Source organism: Salvelinus fontinalis, chromosome 35 (assembly GCF_029448725.1).
Source record: "Salvelinus fontinalis isolate EN_2023a chromosome 35, ASM2944872v1, whole genome shotgun sequence".
Classification (NCBI taxonomy): Eukaryota; Metazoa; Chordata; class Actinopteri; order Salmoniformes; family Salmonidae; genus Salvelinus; species Salvelinus fontinalis.
This window is the reverse complement of record NC_074699.1, coordinates 30,903,441-30,926,708: the sequence shown is the minus strand read 5'-3', so window position 1 is coordinate 30,926,708 and position 23,268 is coordinate 30,903,441. Positions and strand designations below refer to the sequence as shown.

General features: G+C 46.2%; 1 pseudogene; it reads left to right on the top strand.

Annotated features, from left to right (window-relative positions):
* The first annotated feature begins 2,161 nt into the window (after window positions 1-2,161).
* Window positions 2,162-20,058, top strand: LOC129834926 (uncharacterized; annotated as a pseudogene).
* The last annotated feature ends 3,210 nt before the right edge of the window (window positions 20,059-23,268 follow it).

Genomic DNA, 23,268 nt, shown 5'->3' with positions numbered 1-23,268 from the left:
TAAAAATTCTAAAAGCCTGTTTTCGCTTTGTTCTATGGTGTTATTGTGTGTATATTGATTAGGTAAAAATTGAACTTTATTCATTTTAGAATAAGGCTGTAACATAACAAAATGTGGAAAAAGTCAAAAGGTCTGAAAACATTCCGAATGCACTGTAGACAGACAGTAGCTACATTCAGAAAGACAGAGTGTCGGAGGGAGATATAGACAGGCAGTAGCTACATTCAGAGAGACAGCGAGTCTGAGGGTGATATAGACAGACAGTAGCTACATTCAGAGATACAGAGTGTCGGAGGGAGATATAGACACAGTAGCTACATTCAGAGAGACAGCGAGTCTGAGGGTGATATAGACAGACAGTAGCTACATTCAGAGAGACAGAGTCCTGAGGGAGATATAGACAGACAGTAGCTACATTCAGAGAGACAGAGAGTCCTGAGGGAGATATAGACAGACAGTAGCTACATTCAGAGAGACAGAGAGTCCTGAGTGAGATATAGACAGACAGTAGCTACATTCAGAGAGACAGAGAGTCTGAGGGAGATATAGACAGACAGTAGCTACATTCAGAGAGACAGAGTGTCGGAGGGAGATATAGACAGACAGTAGCTACATTCAGAGAGACAGCGAGTCCTGAGGGAGATATAGACAGACAGTAGCTACATTCAGAGAGACAGAGTGTCGGAGGGAGATATAGACAGACAGTAGCTACATTCAGAGAGACAGAGAGTCCTGAGGGAGATATAGACAGACAGTAGCTACATTCAGAGAGACAGAGAGTCCTGAGTGAGATATAGACAGACAGTAGCTACATTCAGAGAGACAGAGTCCTGTGGGAGATATAGACAGACAGTAGCTACATTCAGAGAGACAAAGAGTCCTGAGGGAGATATAGACAGACAGTAGCTACATTCAGAGAGACAGAGTGTCGGAGGGAGATATAGACAGACAGTAGCTACATTCAGAGAGACAGCGAGTCCTGAGGGAGATATAGACAGACAGTAGCTACATTCAGAGAGACAGAGTGTCGGAGGGAGATATAGACAGACAGTAGCTACATTCAGAGAGACAGAGTGTCTGAGGGTGATATAGACAGACAGTAGCTACATTCAGAGAGACAGAGAGTCTGAGGGTGATATAGACAGACAGTAGCTACATTCAGAGAGACAGAGTGTCGGAGGGAGATATAGACACAGTAGCTACATTCAGAGAGACAGAGAGTCTGAGGGTGATATAGGCACAGTAGCTACATTCAGAGAGACAAAGAGTCCTGAGGGAGATATAGACAGACAGTAGCTACATTCAGAGAGACAGAGTGTCGGAGGGAGATATAGACAGACAGTAGCTACATTCAGAGAGACAGAGTGTCGGAGGGAGATATAGACAGACACTAGCTACATTCAGAGAGACAGAGTCTCCTGTGGGAGATATAGACAGACAGTAGCTACATTCAGAGAGACAGAGAGTCCTGAGGGTGATATAGACAGACAGTAGCTACATTCAGAGAGACAGCGAGTCCTGAGGGAGATATAGACACAGTAGCTACATTCAGAGAGACAGCGAGTCCTGAGGGAGATATAGACAGACAGTAGCTACATTCAGAGAGACAGAGAGTCCTGAGGGAGATATAGACACAGTAGCTACATTCAGAGAGACAGAGAGTCCTGAGGGAGATATAGACAGACACTAGCTACATTCAGAGAGACAGAGAGTCCTGAGGGAGATATAGACACAGTAGCTACATTCAGAGAGACAGCGAGTCCTGAGGGAGATATAGACAGACAGTAGCTACATTCAGAGAGACAGAGTCCTGAGGGAGATATAGACACAGTAGCTACATTCAGAGAGACAGAGAGTCCTGAGGGAGATATAGACAGACAGTAGCTACATTCAGAGAGAAGCTCCTCTGTCGACAGTGGCTTGGCACTGCTCACATACCCAGCCCAAGAGAGGGGAGAAGGGTGGAGGGGAGAACCAGAAGAGGGGAGGAGGGTCGAGGGGAGCAACAAGAGAGAGGAACAAGGAAGGGCTCACCCTTAAAATCAAGCAGTCAATCCCTGGAGCCAAGTCAGGGAGGGTGTAGTGTGGGGCCCAGCCATACAGTCCACAGAACACCCCACCACGCTGGGGCCCGGCCATACAGTCCACAGAACACAACACCATGCTGGGGCCCAGCAATACAGTCCACAGAACACCATACTGGGTCCCGGCCATACAGTCCACAGAACACAACACCATGCTGGGGCCCAGCAATACAGTCCACAGAACACCATACTGGGTCCCGGCCATACAGTCCACAGAACACCCCACCACACTGGGGTCCGGCCATACAGTCCACAGAACACCCCACCACGCTGGGGTCCGGCCATATAGTCCACAGAACACCCCACCACGCTGGGGCCCGGCCAAACAGTCCACAGAACACCCCACCACGCTGGGGCCCGGCCAAACAGTCCACAGAACATCATACTGGGGCCCGGCCATACAGTCGACAGAACACCCCACCACGCTGGGGCCCGGCCAAACAGTCCACAGAACACCATACTGGGGCCCGGCCATACAGTCCACAGAACACCCCACCTTGCTGGGGCCCGGCCATACAGTCGACAGAACACCCCACCACGCTGGGGCCCGGCCATACGGTCCACAGAACACCCCAACACGCTGGAGCCCGGCCATACAGTCCACAGAACACCCCACCACGCTGGGTCCCGGCCATACAGTCCACAGAACACCCCACCACGCTGGGTCCCGGCCATACAGTCCACAGAACACCACATCACACTGTACCAATACACCCAAGGTGAGAGGGAGGCTTTGGGTTACAAATGAGTAATTACCCTGGGTACCCCTTTTCATTTAACTCTGGTTGTCTTGAATCTCGTGGTTTGTTTGGAACTGAACCCGCTCCCTCCAATGCCAGAAACAATCGCTGACGTTCGGTGCCGTCGTTACAGTCGAGAGGAGATGTAACCATCCATCCACGCTAACTGCTCTCAACGGTGAAATTATATTTTATGTAACTTAATTTATAATTACATTTAACATATATAGAGGCCGATAGACTAATTTTGTTTTTTTTCTCTGTCTGTCTTGGTATAAAATACAACAGGAAGTCTATCTTGACAGATTGATCATTGGCTTCAGGTTATATTGAAAGTTTCATTAGCACGGCGACCACCTAGAAGAGTTACCATCCACTGCAGCCACACCTTTAGCCACAAACATTTCCAGTTGTCAGTGAACCTGTACAGTCCTACCCAACCTACTCACTGACACACACACACGCACACGCGCACACACCCTCACACACTGTGACTGTTCACTGGAGGGAGGCATTCTGCATTTAGACTCAGGAAGGGGAAATCAATGGGGCCAAATTATCCGTCTACAATTCCACACTTGAAATATTTGTGTAATTGCTTGAACGTGTGGGCCTATTATTATATTTCAAGTGGTTGGAATTCCAGATTGTATACTGGTGCCTTGTCTGTTTACATTTTAGGCCTCTGTTCGAAAATGTGGTTCAATGAATGTGTCATAATGAGTGCCTTGAGTGTCTTCTATTGACATAAATGACATACCGTACTTGAGAAATATCTACACAAATTAAACATTTTCCATTAGATTGAGTTACTTTTTATAATACCCATTGCGACTACATCACTCATATGTTTAATAAATTACTCCCTAACAAGTTGTTTATATCTGATAGACAAATAATCCCGAGGCTAGTTCAGCACATTTAGAGAACTGAAGAGAGATATGGCATATAAAGAAGTTCAGCGGCTTCTAAACATATGGTCCCTTTCCTTCTCATTGTTACTAAAGAGCAGTGTCAGTATAGTAGTGCTTGGACTGGGGCCCATGCAATGTGACAGGGTAGTCTCATTAAGGTATCCTAATCAAGTATCCTACTCTCATCCCCTCATCCTCTCTTCCCCTCATCCTCCCTTCTCTCACAATAGAGGCAGTGTTCTGGCTGAGGCTGTGTGAAGCTGGGTGATGAGGATTCAAGGCTCTGTGTTTGTGTTGGAGCAGGGCCAGGGCTAAGGCCAGTCAGCCTCCTCTATCTGCCCTCTGGGGGATGGCTTGCTAGCTGCTGGAAAATCAGCTCAACCGAGGGACTGGGGGCAGTCATTAGCCTGCCTGGAAGAGACTCCTCTGCCTGGTTGAGAGAGATGGAGAGAGACATTTGGAAAGAGATGTAAAGAGAGGTAGTAGGTAAGACAGATTTTGGACAGACTGCTGGACAAGCAGAGGACAGACAGAGAGATGTAAAAGTTCAAGGTATGTTACTCATTCCCAGTCACCTAGCTCAACACACTATAAACAACATACATTACCACAGACCGGTACAGTATCATGATCCATTCATTCACCATTCCTCTGAACATCCAAAGACCCAGAGGTGGAGCCCAGACAGGCTGGGCAGGAGGTCCTGAGAGGCTCATGTTGTCCCATAACTCCTGGGCGTTAGAACATGGAGACCAGCCACTTCCAGCTCTCTTAAAGAGCTCATTAAACAGGCCTCATATTTGTTCAGCTGCCAGCTGCCGGCCGTGAGGTGAACTGAAGTGGCCCAATGTGTCCACATCTAGCCTGGGTGGAAAGTGCAAGGTGAGGGAGGAGTGGAGCTTCTGAGGAATGGGGTTGAACCTCAGGTTTGTCGGCTTTCAATCCCAGAAGATGTATAGGTATTATGTATGAGCCCTGAGACTGGGGCTGAATGACAATGTTTTTTTTATTCTATACTGTCGGAAGTGTGTGGAGCAGGGTTCCATGGAGTTTGGAACGGCACATTTACTGTTGAATATCAGACTAGTAAAGAAAAGGAAAATATAATACTTAACACAATCTACAATACAACATGCAATACACTACAATACAATCTACAATACAATATGCATTACACTACAATACAATCTACAATACAATATCCAATACACTACAATACAATCTACAATACAATATGCAATACACTACAATACAATCTACAATACAATATGCATTACACTACAATACAATCTACAATACAATATGCATTACACTACAATACAATCTACAATACAATATGCATTACACTACAATACAATCTACAATATGCAATACACTACAATACAATCTACAATACAATATGCAATACACTACAATACAATCTACAATACAATATCCAATACACTACAATACAATCTACAATACAATATGCAATACACTACAATACAATCTACAATACAATATCCAATACACTACAATACAATATGCAATACACTACAATACAATCTACAATACAATATGCAATACACTACAATACAATCTACAATGCAATATCCAATACACTACAATACAATCTACAATACAATATCCAATACACTACAATACAATCTACAATACAATATCCAATACACTACAATACAATATGCAATACACTACAATACAATCTACAATACAATATCCAATACACTACAATACAATATGCAATACACTACAATACAATCTACAATACAATATGCATTACACTACAATACAAAATGCATTACACTACAATACAATCTACAATACAGCTCAATAAATCAGACTGAAATAGGACCATCAGAATTAAAAAAAGATAAAACCGATTTCTTGGCCTAATCACACAACAAATCAGACGACCTTAACAATGGGTGTACCACTGAGCTACTCCCCTGGCGTTTATTAGCCAATCAACTGAGGGATGGATGGGGGAGGGGGAGGGAATTAACTTGATGAATGGGCTTGCCAACCAGATCATTTACTCACTGTCTCCATATTAGCAGCACTCTGACCCCTCTCCTCGTTCTGTGAGCATCCAGCCTGTAGCCTCCTTTCCTTTCCACCTCTCCTTCACTTTACAGCCACTGGTCTGAAAGGAATGGATAGGTAAATACAAAATGGGAGAAATATGGAGGAGTATCATGATAAGTCAAATATGTTTTCAGCTCTGCATCCCTTCCAGATCAATGGTCTATAAGAGGAGGGTCAGGAGCCATAGTAAGGAAGTCATTTGAGAGTATTGGGAGTTGGCTTCAACTGGCCAGCCTGAGTGAAGGACCCTGGCTGACTCGGTTCCTCCCCGTGGCTTAACCAAGCATCCCTGCCCAGCCCCTCTGGCGGAGCACAATTGATTTTGGCGGTGGATGGAATAAAGATTGATTGAATCAGAATGGAAAGGACCGCGCAGGAGGATCGACCATGCAGTAACCCCTGAGCCTTGGACGCCTTTGCCAGGAAAGTACTCTGAGTTATTCTAGCGGAAGGGGCGATGCGATTAAAGTAGTCTCCACATGGTACTACTCCCCCTCCCCACTGACTCCCCAATGACTGCACTGCACACTGAGGTTGGAGATGGGGGGGAATGGGTCCTCTGGAGACGATAGACATGTGGCCACCAGAGTGAGGTTATATTTGTTAATTAAAAGATAGCTGCTGCCTGGGTTACCACCACTATGTGGTCACTGCTGATGAAGGCTTGGAAAGGCTTGTGATGAAAGAGGTCATCACATTGATTGGAAATCCTTCCCATTAGATGTACTGTATGGCTAAAAATAGACTCAAAGAGTACTTCATGAGGTTAGCTCTGGACAGTATCTGCAGTGGATTGTGAACAGGCTTAGTGTAGTGTAGGAGTTTAAAACGGTTGGTGGGCAAATGATGAAGTAAGGCAATATGCTTTCATCTTGAAGGACAATAATTATTAATTCATGCATCTATTCATTCATTCAAAAGTCCTATCATAAGGAGGGATTGATGATAACACAATATGACCTTTATTTAGGTTTTCGAACAGTACTGAGTGGCAGTAAAGTTCCACGGTTGTTCCATTCAAGCCTGTGCAAGCTGAGACAGCCACTTGAGGGACCCTACTCAAGTGCGCTCGTTAAACACTTGACACCGTGATATTGCTGCAATTACGGGATTATGATATAACTGGCATATCATTGGCATTGCCTCCTGCAACTTAAACTCAACACAAACACGCTCGTCGGAGGTCCCTGTCATCTCCGCCTCTGGAAACTATGTGATGTGTCATTACCAGTGTGTATTTCCAGCGTCGTCGTAGCTAGCTAGCTAGGTTCTAGCTCCATTACCAAGGGACCTTGTCTAACACCTGTCAGAAACAGGTCCCGCCAGAGACAATCAAAGAGCGGCGCGTGGCGTGTTTGATGTGTACTCAAACGTAATGTGCTGTGAAAACATTGCAGCACTCTGCCAACGCTCCGTTCCTGCTGCCTCTCCCCAGCTCTCTCTAGCTCTGTTTCCTCTTCCTCCACTTGTGTGCCTGCAAGGCTTGTGTTGATCCTGGTATTATGCTGCTGTGTCAAAGTGCTCACTGAAAAGAGATCTGCAGGGCCTTGGAGTGACTAAACAGGCCCATCTGTTGCAGATAGTCTGATGAGACTGTCTTGTTTCTGTTTGCTTGTTTGTAATACAAGGATGGAAGCTACTGTCAAAATGTTGTAATCTGGCATGCTGAACATGGAGAGTATATCATTACTGAAACAAACAGATTGGTGATGCATTATATGGTATGTGTAGTGTATGGGAGTTTCTCCTGTTTCAAATCAAGGATCATGCGAAGTGATTTAGTTGACTGTTAATCTGATATAATAATCTATAAAACATGTGTAGAGGCTAGCATGGGTTAAGTGTAGAATCTGGAAACAGTACCTCAGGTAAACGTAAAAGCCAGCTGCATATCAATATTGTACGCAACATATGAGATAATCCAATATGGCGGAGAGAGTACTATCTAGAGACCTGCTAGTACTGCATCCCCCTCATTCAGAACCAATATTTTTCCTGGCAGACCAGGCCTCAGCCTCAGCCTGCAAGAGGGGAGCAGTTCTTCTTGGACAGCACCGGGCCTCTTAGCAAACAGCCCGGGCAATTCCCCACACACTTCTTTATGATCCGCCTGTCCTCTCCTCTCCTCTCCTCCTCTCCTCTTTTTATTATTTGAAGTTAAGGAGAGTTGTTCTGCACTCTCCTCTCTCCTGGAAGCAGTAAGGATATCCAGTTACTTGTTTCCCAACTATGGTCCTGGCCAGGAAGTAGAGAGCAGCGTTTTGGGGTTCCGTGCTCCGTGCAGGAGAGTTCCTCTCCGAAGCAGTTGGAGTGTCCAAGACCTGGATCATTCGCTGACAAGCTACTCTCTGTCTCACCCCACACCTCCAGAGTCCTGCGGGAACTCTCACTCTCAATTCTCGCCCTCTCAGAGTTAGACAGAGGATGAGAGAGGGAGAGATGGAGAGATAATGTGATTGGATAAGTGGAGAGAACATGTTGGTGGAACTGTAGGAATACAGGGCAGGGATTTAACCCTTCCCTTGTGTTCGAAAATGCTACATGAGTTATGCTACTGTTACATCTGCCGCTGCCACGCCCTCTACTTCTCATCCTGTCTCCCTATCCTGCCTCCACTCCTCCAGTGCTCTCTTCCTCTCTCTCTCTGTGTGGGTGCATATGATTGTGTGAGTGGAGACAGGTGTGCTGGAGGCAGAGCAGACCCCCACCAGATGCAACCTGTTCCATAATCGAGACCTCTAGAAATACTCAGCCCTGCCACTTCCATCCTGCCAGATCGTAATCTCTGCTCAGTTAGTCTACGGTTCAAGCCATTTGTTCCTGCATAGATCTTGCTATACTGTTGTGCCTGTTTTCCTTAGCCTGACGCTGCTTTTCTCTCCGCTACAGTTCCGTCCTCTCTGGTCCCTGTCCTCAGTCCCTCAGTCATGCTTCCCTGCCCTGGACCCCCACTCTACGGCTTCCTTGGATTTCACTCCGGACCTGCTTACCCTGCCCTCGCTTCCCTTGCCCCAGCTTCAGTCCCTGGTTTCCTGCTACCCGCCCGAGCCTCCCCTGGCCTGCACCCCAGCTTCCACCCTCTGTTCAATAAATACCTTAGTTACCTTACCCCTGTCTCCTCGTCTGTGTCTGCACTTGGGTTCCCTGCTCCGCCCCGCTTAAGTTACTGGTCAATTTGACCCGTATGACTACAGTAAGCACATCAAGATTACAGATCTTAACCTCCCAAAATGTATTTTCCAGTAGCTGAGAATGACCTCTTTCATATGCTTTTTCCCCCCCTGAGTTGATAGACTAAGCTGTTCCAAATTTAAAGCCAAATGTTTGATTACTGTACCAAAGTCGTCATTCAATCAAATGATGACATTTTACTACATTTATGACATATTTTGCTAATTTTTAGGCAAACTTCAGATCACTGTCCCTCAGCCTCTGAATATCACAGGGAAAACATGCATATAATATTGTAATCAAGATGAGATCTTTACTGCACATCTTTACTGCACAGAAGACCATTTGCCTATACTGTAGCACAAAGGTCAAGGTCAAAGGTAAAATACAGACCAATTACAGTGTCAACTACAGGTCAAGTACAGCAGTGGTTCCCAAACCGAATTAAAATAAATAAATAATTATACTATATATATTAACTTCTTGAGAATACAGGGGGTGCTGTTTCGCATTAGCATAATTGCCTCTACAGACTAAACTGCCTCTTATTCAATTATTGCTGTTACTATATGCATATAACCATATAGCATTGGATAGAAAACAAGCTATGGTTTCTAAAACCGTTCCAATTGAGTCTCTGAGTCAAACACAGGTCATTTCACAGCACTTTCCCTGAGCCTGAAAAAGATTGCAAGATGTGTATGCTCGCTTCAAAGCTCTGCCTATATATGGTCACGCCACCTATGACCCGAATGACATTTCCTTCTTCTTCCTCTGGGTGTCTGGAAGACGTCAGAGGAGAAATTTTTTGTTTATCTTGTACTGACGTGAAATAAGACTTATTTCTTTAGCGTGACTGACAACTTCCGGTTTCTGAGATGCGCGTTTTCAGAGGTGGCATTGTCTTTTGTTATGCTGACGTTACGGATGAAAACTATCTCCGTGTCGAAGTTTGTTTGCTACATGTGACCATATCACCGTTATGTATGTTTTTTCAATATAGTTTAATCAGATTATTAGAATTTTTTCGGGAGTTTTGCCGTGTTCCGTTCTTTGAGTTTTTTAACTTTGGGAATTGACCGTGCCAGTCAACCAGTACCCAGGCTAAATGAAGAGGGGAGGTTGCCATTGTGAATGGATTGAACGACTCATCAGGACTAAGGACACCTTGATCAACATTCTGATGAAAGACCAGCAATAGTAAGACCCAATTTACGATGTTATTTCATATATCTGTCGTGCATGTGAACTGGTCGGGCGCGTCCAGCCGGTTCTGGCTGGCCTGGTTATGCTAATTAGCGATACATTTTGTTTTCGCTATAAAACATTTAAAAAATCTGAAATATTGTTTGGATTCACCAGATGTTGGGCTTTCAATGTCTGTACGCTGTGTATTTTTTCTGAAATGTTTTAAGACAAGTAATTAGTTATATAACGTTGGTCTCTGTAATTGTTCTAGCTGCATCAGCACTATATCAGATTGCAGCTGCAATGTAGAACTGTGATTTATACCTGAAAAATGCACATTTAAAAAAAAAAAACTATGCTATACCATAAATATGTTATCAGACTGTCATCTTAAGAATTTTTTTGTTGGTTAGTGGCTATCAATATCTTAGTTTAGCCGAATTGGTGATAGCACCTGATGGAGTAAGAAACTGTTGGAGTAAGAAAATGGTGTCATTTTGCTAACGTGTTTAGCTAATAGATTTACATATTGTGTCTTCCCTGTAAAACATTTAAAAAATCTGAAATGGTGGTTTTATTCACAAGATCTGTGTCTTTCATTGGGTGTCTTGGACTTGTGATTTAATGATATTTAGATGCTACTATTTAATTGTGACGCTATGCTAGCGATGCTAATCAGTGTGGGGGGTGTGGGGGGTGCTCCCGGATCCGGGTTAGGTACTCTGTAGAGGATAACTTCTTGAGAATACAGGGGGTGCTGTTTCGCATTAGCATAATTGCCTCTACAGATTAAACTGCCTCTTATTCAATTATTGCTGTTACTATATGCATATAACCATATACCATTGGATAGAAAACAAGCTATGGTTTCTAAAACCGTTCCAATTTTGTCTCTGAGTGAAACACAGGTCATTTCACAGCACTTTCCCTGAGCCAGAAGAAGATTGCAAGATGTGTATGCTCGCTTCAACGCTCTGCCTATATATGGTCATGCCACCTATGACCCAAAACACACTTCATTCTTCTTCCTCTGGGTGTCAGGAAGTTGTCAGAGGAGAAATTTTTTGTTTATCTTGTACTGACGTGAAATAAGACCTATTTCTTTAGCGTGACCGACAACTTCCGGTTTTCTGAAATGCGCGTTGTAGAGGTGCCATTGTCTTTTGTTATGCTGACGTTACGGATGAAAACTATCTCCGTCTCGAAGTTTGTTTGATACATGTGACCATATCACCGTAATGTATGTTTTTTCAATATAGTTTAATCAGATTATTAGAATTTTTTCGGGAGTTTTGCCGTGTTCCGTTCTTTGAGTTTTTTAACTTTGGACAGGGACCGTGCCAGTCGACCAGTACCCAGGCTAAATGAAGAGGGGAAGTTGCCATTGTGAATGGATTAAACGACTCATCAGGACTAAGGACACCTTGATCAACATTCTGATGAAAGATCAGCAATAGTAAGACCCAATTTACGATGTTATTTCATATATCTGTCGTGCATGTGAACTGGTCGGGCGCGTCCAGCTGGTTCTGGCTGGCCTGGTTATGCTAATTTAGCGCTACATTTTGTTTTCGCTATAAAACATTTAAAAAATCTGAAATATTGTTTGGATTCACCAGATGTTGGGCTTTCAATGTCTGTACGCTGTGTATTTTTTCTGAAATGTTTTAAGACAAGTAATTAGTTATATAACGTTGGTCTCTGTAATTGTTCTAGCTGCATCAGCACTATATCAGATTGCAGCTGCAATGTAGAACTGTGATTTATACCTGAAAAATGCACATTTAAAAAAAAAAAACTATGCTATACCATAAATATGTTATCAGACTGTCATCTTATGAATTTGTTTGTTGGTTAGTGGCTATCAATATCTTAGTTTAGCCGAATTGGTGATAGCACCTGATGGAGTAAGAAACTGTTGGAGTAAGAAAATGGTGTCTTTTGCTAACGTGTTTAGCTAATAGATTTACATATTGTGTCTTCCCTGTAAAACATTTAAAAAATCTGAAATGGTGGTTTTATTCACAAGATCTGTGTCTTTCATTGGGTGTCTTGGACTTGTGATTTAATGATATTTAGATGCTACTATTTAATTGTGACGCTATGCTAGCGATGCTAATCAGTGTGGGTGGGGTGGGGGGTGCTCCCGGATCCGGGTTAGGTACTCTGTAGAGGTTTTAACTGCTTTGGAAGCTTCATTGTCCTGTCATGCCAATAAAGCATGTGGGACTGCAGATGTGAGTCCACACTGCTATAGACTAAGGAGCTACTCAAGGTCTATGTGCAGACCACGCTCTCTCTTATGAACACACACACACACACACACACACACACACACACACACACACACACACACACACACACACACACACACACACACACACACACACACACACACACACACACACACACACACACACACACACACACACAATAAATACAAACATACACACACACTCACAATAAATACAAACATACACACACACACACAATAAATACAAACATACATGTCAGGTTTTGTTCAGGACTGTTCTGGTTTTTGTCACTAGATGTCCCCATTGCACCTTTTTTTGTACCTTTTGTTTTTTCCTTGCTCTATTATTGTTTGCACCTGTGTGTTCCTTGTTAGTATTTAAACCCTGTGTGTTCCTCAGTTCATTGCTCAGTGTTTGTACGTTAGCACCCAGCCCCAGCCCTAATGTTAACTTTTTCTCTTGTTCGAGATTCCAGAGGTTCTCTGGTATTGTTCTTGTTTATTTTGGATTAGTCTTTTGAGGTTTGTTTTTCCCTTGCTGTTCTTACCACTTTGTGGATTTTCTTTGTATTTTGGAAGATATCTATTTTTGTCTCTTGGCTTTTGTTTTGGACGTTGTGGATTTTTATTTTTGCCGGAAGATCTTTCCTTTGATTAAACCACCGTCTCTAGTACTGCTGTGTCTGCCTCATCTTCTGGGTTCTGCCGATTTATTAGTGATCTTCTCTCACCGGGTCCTGACAGAAACACTGAGCCATTATAATGAACCCAGAGGCAGCCAGTACCCAGGATTTTTTTCCCATGCTGTCCCACCACGAGGGGACTGTCCAACGTCACGAAGATGCTCTGGTTGAGCAAGAGGTCTTACTGGCTGGACATTCTCAACTTCTGTCGGAGATGATGACTTCCATAAAGCAGATTTCTGATCAACTTTCCCCTGCAACCGCTTCTGCTCCAGTTCATCAGATTCAAGTGCCCGTGGCAGTTAACCCCCTGGCTGAACCTCGTCTGCCGCCTCCCCAACGGTTCTCAGGTGATCTGAGTGTTTGTAAGGGGTTTTTCACCCAATGTTCTCTCTCCTTCGAGCTGCAACCCTCGTCGTTTCCCACCGACCGGTCCAAGATAGCATATATCATCACCCTGCTGTCGGAAAAAGCCCTAGCCTGGACTACTGCTATGTGGGATGCCCAAAGTCCCTGCTGTGCCAGCTACTCTACCTTTGCTGAAGAATTCAAGCGAGTGTTTCAAGATCCCACCAGCGGTCCTGACTCAGCCAAACAGCTCCTAACTCTCCGCCAAGGTCGGCGCAGCGTGACGGACTATGCCATCCAGTTCCGCACGGTGGCAGCAGCGAGTGGCTGGAACGACGAGGCGCTCACAGTGTGCTTTTTGAAGGGTCTTTCCGACACCATCCAAGATGAACTGGCCACTCGGGAACCACCGGACAACCTCGAGTCCCTGATCAAGTTGGCTTCACGCATATACCAGCGTCTGAGAGAGAGAGAGCTCAACCGTAGATCTCTCACCCTAGCTCCTATCGGTTCCAGCTCCGAGTCTCCACTTTTATCCTCGCTGACTCCACCGGAACCCATGCAGGTTGGACGCATCTCCCAGGCTGAGAGAGACCGCCGGATGAGGGAGCGATGCTGTCTATATTGCGGCAAACCGGGCCATTTCCTCTCCACGTGTCCCGGGCTCCAGGGAAAACGCACTCTCCCGTGCAGGCCTGGGAGGACTGTAACGGGAAACATAACCTCCTCCCATCCATCCAACTCCCGCCTGCTCATTCCAGTTACCCTTTCCTGGGACAACCACGAGCTTCCCCTTCAAGCCTTGGTAGACTCTGGAGCCACAGGTAACTTCATGGATGGTGTCTGGGCGAAGGAGAATGGCGTTCCCTCTGAACCTCTAAGTGATCCCATAAGGGTTACTACGTTGGATGGAAGCCCTTTGGGATCTGGACTTGTCACTCGTGTCACTACCCCCTTGCGACTTTCAGTTTCCCAACACCAGGAAGTGATGAACTTTCATCTGACCTCGTGTTCCGAGTTCCCTCTCGTCCTTGGATACCCCTGGCTTCACAGCCATAACCCTCACATCGACTGGTCTGTGGGCACTATCAAGCAGTGGGGTCCTACGTGCCAAGCCACTTGTATCTTCCCAAGTTCCCCGAGTTCTCCTCCCGAGTCTCTAGAATCCATCGACCTGTCCCGAGTTCCCGAGTGTTACCATGACCTCAAACCGGTATTTAGCAAACAGAGGGCCACCAAACTACCACCCCATAGACCTTACAATTGCCCCATCGACCTGTTTCCGGGCACCTGACCCCCCAGGGGTCGGATCTTTTCACTATCTCCTCCCGAACGAGCTGCTATGGATACCTACATCAAGGACGCTCTGGCAGCAGGCCTCATGCGTCCATCCACCTCGCCGGCAGGAGCAGGGTTTTTCTTTGTGGCCAAAAAAGACGGTGGATTACGTCCTTGCATCGACTACCGGGGACTTAATGCCATAACCGTCCGTAACCGCTACCCGCTACCCCTTATGGCCACAGCCTTTGAGCTGCTCCAGGAAGCAGTGGTCTTCACTAAGCTTGACCTACGGAACGCATACCATCTTGTGCGGATCAAACCCGGTGACGAGTGGAAGACCGCTTTCAACACGCCTACTGGTCACGACGAATACTTGGTGATGCCCTTCGGCCTGACCAACGCCCCGGCTGTGTTCCAAGCGCTCATAAACGATGTGCTTAGGGATATGCTTAACATTTTTGTGTTTGTTTACCTGGATGACATCCTCATCTTTTCGAGCTCCCTTCAAGAACACACTAAGCATGTCAGACAAGTGCTCAAACGCCTCCTAGACAGCCATTTGTACGTTAAGCCGGGAAAAGTGTGAATTCCATTCCTCTCGAGTACAATTCCTGGGATTTGTAGTGGAACCCGGTCGGATCCAGATGGACCCCAAGAAGGTAGGGGCGGTAGCGGATTGGCCCACCCCCAAGTCCGTTAAGGAAGTTCAGCGTTTCCTGGGATTAACCAATTTTTACCGCAAGTTCATCAAGAACTTCCGCTCGGTGGCAGCCCCTCTCTCAGCTGTAACCAAGGGTGGCAACACAAGGTTTCTGTGGGGAAGAGAAGCTGAGACGGCCTTCCAAGGACTCAAGCAGCGCATCCTCTCTGCTCCCATCCTGACACTACCGACGGCGAATGAACCTTTTGTGGTGGAGGTAGACGCATCAGAGGTTGGTGTTGGAGCTGTCCTGTCTCAGAGGGGTGAAGACAAGAGGCTTCATCCTTGCGCCTTCTTCTCTCACCGGCTTACCCCGGCCGAGAGTGTTACGTTCCCCAGTTTCTGTGTTCTGTTTTGTATTTTAGTGTGTGTGTTTCAGGAGATGGCTTCCTGAAATACTCCCCAACCAGCTGATTGGTCAACCCCAGGCTAATTGGTGATTGGAGCTGACCCCGCCCCCTCGTCAAGAAGCAGCTGACTCTAATCACCATTGCCACCTGAAGATAAAAGCCAGTGTTCTGCCCAAGAGAGAAAAGATTGAGAGAGGAGAGAGAGGAGATGAGATTTGGAGTAGAGATTTGGAGATTGAGAGAGAAAAATTAGATTGTGATATAGTGTGGGTTGTGTATCAGAAAGTGTGGTATGTACTGTTGTTGTTGGTAGCAGTTTTTCTATGTCCTGTGTTTGTGAGTGTTTGTGAAATCATTAATAATTACTCTGTTTCATTTGTTCCCAGGGGGGAAGGAGAAGGCACTTTGGGAGTGCTTAGGCAAGAGGCCCGCGGGCATACATATACCCGTAGTATATTTACTGTCTAGGCACACTAGGTAAGACCTGGGCGGACCACCCCCTGTATTTTGGTTAGGGCACCAGGCGGTGTTAAGTTAGGTAAGTTAAGTGGGTAGGCAGGTTAGAAAGGAGAGGGGGAACTTTGATATTTACTTTCTTTGCTTTGGTTCCGTCCAGCCCCTTTTCCCCATATTACCGTGTAAGAAAATAAATTCTAGTAAACGGTAAATTCTGCTTTTGTGTCATCCTTACTCGCACCTACAGTCCATACCTCTTGCACTTCAGAGAGTTGAATTGTAGCAGGGAGTTGCGTTCCCTCTTCTCAGAGGCGTGCGTAACAGAGAGGAATTACGATGTGGGGGATCGTGAACTCCTAGCGGTTAAGATGGCATTGAAGGAATGGAGACACTGGCTCGAGGGGGCTTCTCAACCATTTCAAGTGCTTACGGACAACAAAAATCTGGAGTATATCCAGCAGGCGAAGCGGTTGAACTCCAGACAAGCTCGATGGTCTCTTTTCTTCAGCCGATTCCAGGTTATCCTCACCTATAGACCCGGGTCGAAGAATCTCAAACCGGACGCCTTGTCACGAATCTACTCTCCTGCCATTCGAGAAGATACTGACATGACTGTCCTTCCTGCCGCTAAGATCGTGGCTCCGATCTCGTGGCAAGTTGAGGATACCGTGAGACAAGCTCAAGCCATCGAACCGGGTCCTGGAGGAGGTCCTGCCAATCGGTTGTTTGTTCCCAAGGCAGCAAGATCCCAAGTCCTTCTGTGGGGGTACTCCTCTCGCCTCACCTGTCACCCGGGCGTAGGTCGCACCTTGGAGTTCATTCAGCGTAAGTTCTGGTGGCCCACCATAAAAGAAGACGTTGCCACTTTCGTCAAGGCCTGTTCCGTGTGCTGCCAGGGCAAATCTTCTCACCTCCGCCCTCAAGGACTCCTTCACCCCTTATCTATTCCCCACCGACCCTGGTCCCATATCTCGTTGGACTTTATTACTGGCCTTCCTCCGTCCCATGGTAATACTACTATCCTAGTCATCATCGACAGGTTTTCTAAGGCGGCCAGGTTTGTTCCCTTGACCAAATTACCTTCTGCCAAGGAAACAGCTGAGTTGGTGATTAACCATGTGTTCCGAGTCTTTGGCATTCCACAAGATATGGTTTCCGACAGAGGTCCCCAGTTCGCCTCAAGGTTTTGGAAGGCATTCTGCCAACTCATAGGGGCCACGGCCAGTTTATCTTCAGGGTACCATCCGGAGTCCAACGGCCAAACCGAGAGGATGAATCAGGAGCTGGAAACCACCCTCAGATGTATGGTTTCCAACAACCCGTCCACATGGTCATCCTTTATTGTTTGGGCCGAGTACGCGCACAACACCTTGTGCTCCTCCTCCACTGGTATATCCCAGCACGAGTGTCAGTTTGGCTATGCTCCTCTATTGTTCCCGGACCAGGAGGCAGAAGTCAGAGTGCCTTCAGCCTCGAGGTTCATCAGACGCTGTCGGCTTACGTGGAAGAAGGTCCGTCTTAATCTTCTGCGTTCCTCACAGCAGTACCAGCGACAAGCCAACAGACGTCGCCGTCCCGGTCCTACCCTATACCCCGGCCAGAGAGTATGGCTCTCAACAAAGAACTTACCGCTACGGGTGGAGTCTCGCAAGCTGTCCCAGAGATTCATCGGTCCCTTTAAGATTGCCAGGAGAGTCAATCCCGTTACTTTTCATCTGCACTTACCCAGATCCCTTAAGATCAATCCAACATTTCACATTTCTTTATTAAAACCTGTTGTTTTTTCTCCCCTTATCCCGGCAGGCAGACCTCCCCCTCCGCCCCGTGTCATCGGAGGCCAGTCGGCTTATACCGTCCACCGGATACTGGATTCCCGCCGCGTGCAGCGGTCCTGGCAGTATCTGGTGGACTGGGAAGGCTACGGTCCCGAGGAGCGCTCCTGGGTTCCTGCCAAGGACATACTGGACCCTGACCTCATTCGTCAGTTCAGGGCCCTCCACCCTGAGAAGGCTGGTAGGAACGTCAGGAGCCGTTCCTAGGAGGGGGAGTCTGTCAGGTTTTGTTCAGGACTGTTCTGGTTTTTGTCACTAGATGTCCCCATTGCACCTTTTTTTGTACCTTTTGTTTTTTCCTTGCTCTATTATTGTTTGCACCTGTGTGTTCCTTGTTAGTATTTAAACCCTGTGTGTTCCTCAGTTCATTGCTCAGTGTTTGTACGTTAGCACCCAGCCCCAGCCCTGCTGTTAACTTTTTCTCTTGTTGGAGATTCCAGAGGTTCTCTGGTATTGTTCTTGTTTATTTTGGATTAGTCTTTTGAGGTTTGTTTTTCCCTTGCTGTTCTTACCACTTTGTGGATTTTCTTTGTATTTTGGAACATATCTATTTTTGTCTCTTGGCTTTTGTTTTGGGCGTTGTGGATTTTTATTTTTGCCGGAAGATCTTTCCTTTGATTAAACCACCGTCTCTAGTACTGCTGTGTCTGCCTCATCTTCTGGGTTCTGCCGATTTATTAGTGATCTTCTCTCACCGGGTCCTGACACATACATATTTGGAATCTAATGGAGTGATTTATCTGCAGTATTACAAGTTCAGATGGTGATTGATGAAAGCACACAGACAGAAGATGTTTTATCTTAGAACACTTCTGATGAAGAAGTGTTCTCGTTCTTTACACTGTTACACTGTTTCTCTCTCCGTCACATTCTGCCCATTCCTGGAGGGGCTCTTTGAGCAGTATTTGGCCAGGTCTCCCCCTAGCTTACGCACTGGGTTATGTAACCAATCTGCCTGCTGTCCTTGGTGCTCTGCATAGGGCTGTCTTCCACCCGTGGGCCCAGACTGGAGCTATGCTGCTGGGTATAGGTGGTGGTGGAGGGTGGCCTTCAGTTGGACCTCATCCATGACCAGAGCCAGACCCAGGGATGGGCACACAGTCAGACCATCAAACACTCCTCTGTCTCGGACACAGCAGCTGACCAACCTCCCTCTTATCCTCCTCTTTCACAATGTCCAGCACCCACTCACTTCTGACACATATCTCTCTCCTCTTTTGTTCCCTCTCCAACTCTCTCTCTCTCCCCTCCTTCTCTCCATGTGCCCAGTTTCATGTAGGCTTCGGTGCTGAGTATTGGTTGGTTCAGTGCTGTTTATCTCAGCTGCATGGATAATTTACCTGGGGTAGAGAACCTTCTCATAAAACACAGAATCAAACGGAATCTAATGAAGAGAGAGAAAAAGGGAAGGGTAAAGACAAAGCCAAGATCTTCCAGAGCTAGTAAGATAAAGCTGCGGACTGGACGCTGGAGGGATTGGCACTCTTTCAGGGCAGGTCTGTTAAACCTTTGGGGCGAGGGGCCAAGCCAAGCAGTCAGGCAGGAACCTGAGACATGGTCCCACACATTTTGGCTCCAGTGTTTCTAGGGCTCCTCTCTCTCCCTCTCTTTCTTCCTCTTGTTCATCTCTCTGGTAAAGCCATGGTAAGGTTTGAAGAGAGAGAAAGTGCCAACTCATGGAAAATACTTCCTTGTGTGAGCCTCTGGTGTGGTACAGTTTGGGGAAGTGCCCAGGACCAGGCTGCACCTGTGGCTGAGCGGCTTCCCATTGCTCCCTCGGTTCTCTCCCCCTCTCCCCCTCTGGAGGTTAGCCCTGGAAGTTAGGCCTGGAGATCCCCTGTCTTCCACCCAGTCAGCACCACCAAACCCCTGCCGCTGCGACCGGCTAAGCCCCTGTCCACATTATCCAGCCACAGCCCAGGCCAAGTCCTCGGTCACGGCCTCGAGACATGGCCTTAGACCCGGCCACTGATACTCACCATAACCCCTTTACAGTAACCCCCCCCCCCCCCCCCCCATGCCACCAGACATAGCCACCCATGGTCTTAGGGATGTCTAGAATATTGGAGTAGTGAATGGAATATCATTGTTTTGAATTTGTGTATTGGTAAGGTCATACCGTGAGTGATGAAAATGGATATCACCAACTCAAAAATCTTCAACTTTGTGTTCCACATTTTTATCAGCCAAGAGGTTCAGTGGAATATCAATTCACAATAAGAGCTCAAAACCCCCCAAGACACAAGCAATATTAGCGTCGGCAGCGATATTAATATACGCTTCAAATTAAACAGGGAAGCTTTCTAAATGTACGTTCTAAGTGCGATGTGTTGTCTCTGTGGTTATATGTGTGATATTATTTCCTTAGAGTCCTTTTAATAAAGTGCATGTTGCATTTCTTTTACCTTCTTTATGGCGGGGTATTAAACGCACAGAGCCTCTGTCTAATCCAACCAAGAGTGCTTCCCAAATGGCACCCTATTTCCTATATAGTGCTTCTGACCAGAGCCCTATGGGAGCCCTATGGGCCCTGGTCAAAGTAGTGCACTATATAGGGAATAGGGTGCCATTTGGGACCAGACTAAGAGTATTGCCCCAGATGCTAAGTGTCTTAGCTGTAGCGCCTAGTGCTGGTGACATTAGCTTGTTTATTGGTTGCAGGGGTGTAAAGATGCTATTGTTCTAATTGCTTGTACATGCTCCTGGGATCCATGGAGATTTCCCCAGGCTGCAGACGCAAGCATAATGCAGAAGGGGGGAAAGCCATACAAAACGAAAGACAGAGAGACAACACATTTATTATGTATGTCTGGTTTGGTTTGTCACTCATGATTTGATGACCTCCTTGAGGTAATTGTACATTAAGCTGTAATGTCCATTCACTTTCTACAGGTTTTTGATAGCTTTGCTTTTGTAAAGACTATCATGCAAAGAGATCAGAAAAAAATGAAACTAGTGAACATCCTCTGCACCAATTATGGTAGAAATGCAAATCAGATGAATTAAAAACAGACTCTTGACATTTATTAATCTCTTTACTCCACTTTGTTCCACGATTAGCAATCACTTCCTTGATCTGAAGCAGTGATGCTGTAGCACCAGTACTCTCTGTCTCATTTGGCCTGATCACCATCACACGGGTCTCTATATGTCTCTGTCTCATTTGGCCTGATCACCATCACACGGGTCTCTATATGTCTCTGTCTCATTTGGCCTGATCACCATCACACGGGTCTCTATATGTCTCTGTCTCATTTGGCCTGATCACCATCACACGGGTCTCTATATGTCTCTGTCTCATTTGGCCTGATCACCATCACACGGGTCTCTATATGTCTCTGTCTCATTTGGCCTGATCACCATCACACGGGTCTCTATATGTCTCTGTCTCATCACCATCACACGGGTCTCTATATGTCTCTGTCTCATCACCATCACACGGGTCTCTATATGTCTCTGTCTCATCACCATCACACGGGTCTCTATATGTCTCTGTCTCATCACCATCACACGGGTCTCTATATGTCTCTGTCTCATTTGGCCTGATCACCATCACACGGGTCTCTATATGTCTCTGTCTCATCACCATCACACGGGTCTCTATATGTCTCTGTCTCATCACCATCACACGGGTCTCTATATGTCTCTGTCTCATCACCATCACACGGGTCTCTATATGTCTCTGTCTCATTTGGCCTGATCACCATCACACGGGTCTCTATATGTCTCTGTCTCATTTGGCCTGATCACCATCACACGGGTCACTATATGTCTCTGTCTCATTTGGCCTGATCACCATCACACGGGTCTCTATATGTCTCTGTCTCATTTGGCCTGATCACCATCACACGGGTCTCTATATGTCTCTGTCTCATTTGGCCTGATCACCATCACACGGGTCTCTATATGTCTCTGTCTCATTTGGCCTGATCACCATCACACGGGTCTCTATATGTCTCTGTCTCATTTGGCCTGATCACCATCACACGGGTCTCTATATGTCTCTGTCTCATTTGGCCTGATCACCATCACACGGGTCTCTATATGTCGCTGTCTCCTTTGGCCTGATCACCATCACACGGGTCTCTATATGTCTCTGTCTCATTTGGCCTGATCACCATCACACGGGTCTCTATATGTCTCTGTCTCATTTGGCCTGATCACCATCACACGGGTCTCTATATGTCTCTGTCTCATTTGGCCTGATCACCATCACACGGGTCACTATATGTCTCTGTCTCATTTTGCCTGATCACCATCACAAGGGTCTCTATATGTCTCTGTCTCATTTGGCCTGATCACCATCACACGGGTCTCTATATGTCTCTGTCTCATCACCATCACACGGGTCTCTGTATGTCTCTGTCTCATCACCATCACACGGGTCTCTATATGTCTCTGTCTCATCACCATCACACGGGTCTCTATATGTCTCTGTCTCATTTGGCCTAATCATCATCACACTGGTCTCTGTGTGTCTCTGTCTCATTTGGCCTGATCACCATCACACGGGTCTCTATATGTCTCTGTCTCTTATCAAATCAAATCACATTTTATTAGTCACATGCGCCGAATACAACAGGTGTAGACTTTACAGTGAAATGCTTACTTATGAGCCCCTAACCAACAGTGCAGTTAAAAAAAATACGGATAAGAAAAAGAGATAAAAGTAACAAGTAATTTAAGAGCAACAGTAAAAAATAACAATATATACAGGGGGGTGCCGATACAGAGTCAATGTGTGGGGGCACGTGTTAGTTGAGGTAATATGTAAATGTAGGTAGAGTTAATTAAAGTGACTGTGCATAGATGACAACAGAGAGTGGCAGTGGTGTGGAGAGGGGAGGGGGGGGGGCAATGCAAATAGTCTGGGTAGACATTTGACTAGATGTTCAGGAATCTTATGGCTTGGGGGTAGAAGCTGTTTAGAAGCCTCTTGGACCTAGATTTGGCGTTCCGATACCACTTGCCGTGTGGTAGCAGAGAGAACAGTCTATGACTAGGGTGGCTGGAGTCTTTCACAATTTCTAGGGCCTTCCTCTGATACTGCCTGGTATAGAGGTCCTGGATGGCAGGAAGCTTGGCCCAAGGGATGTACTGGGCCGGTCACACTACCCTCTGTAGTGCCTTGCGGTCGGAGGCCGAGCAGTTACCATACCAGGCAGTGATGCAACCAGTCAGG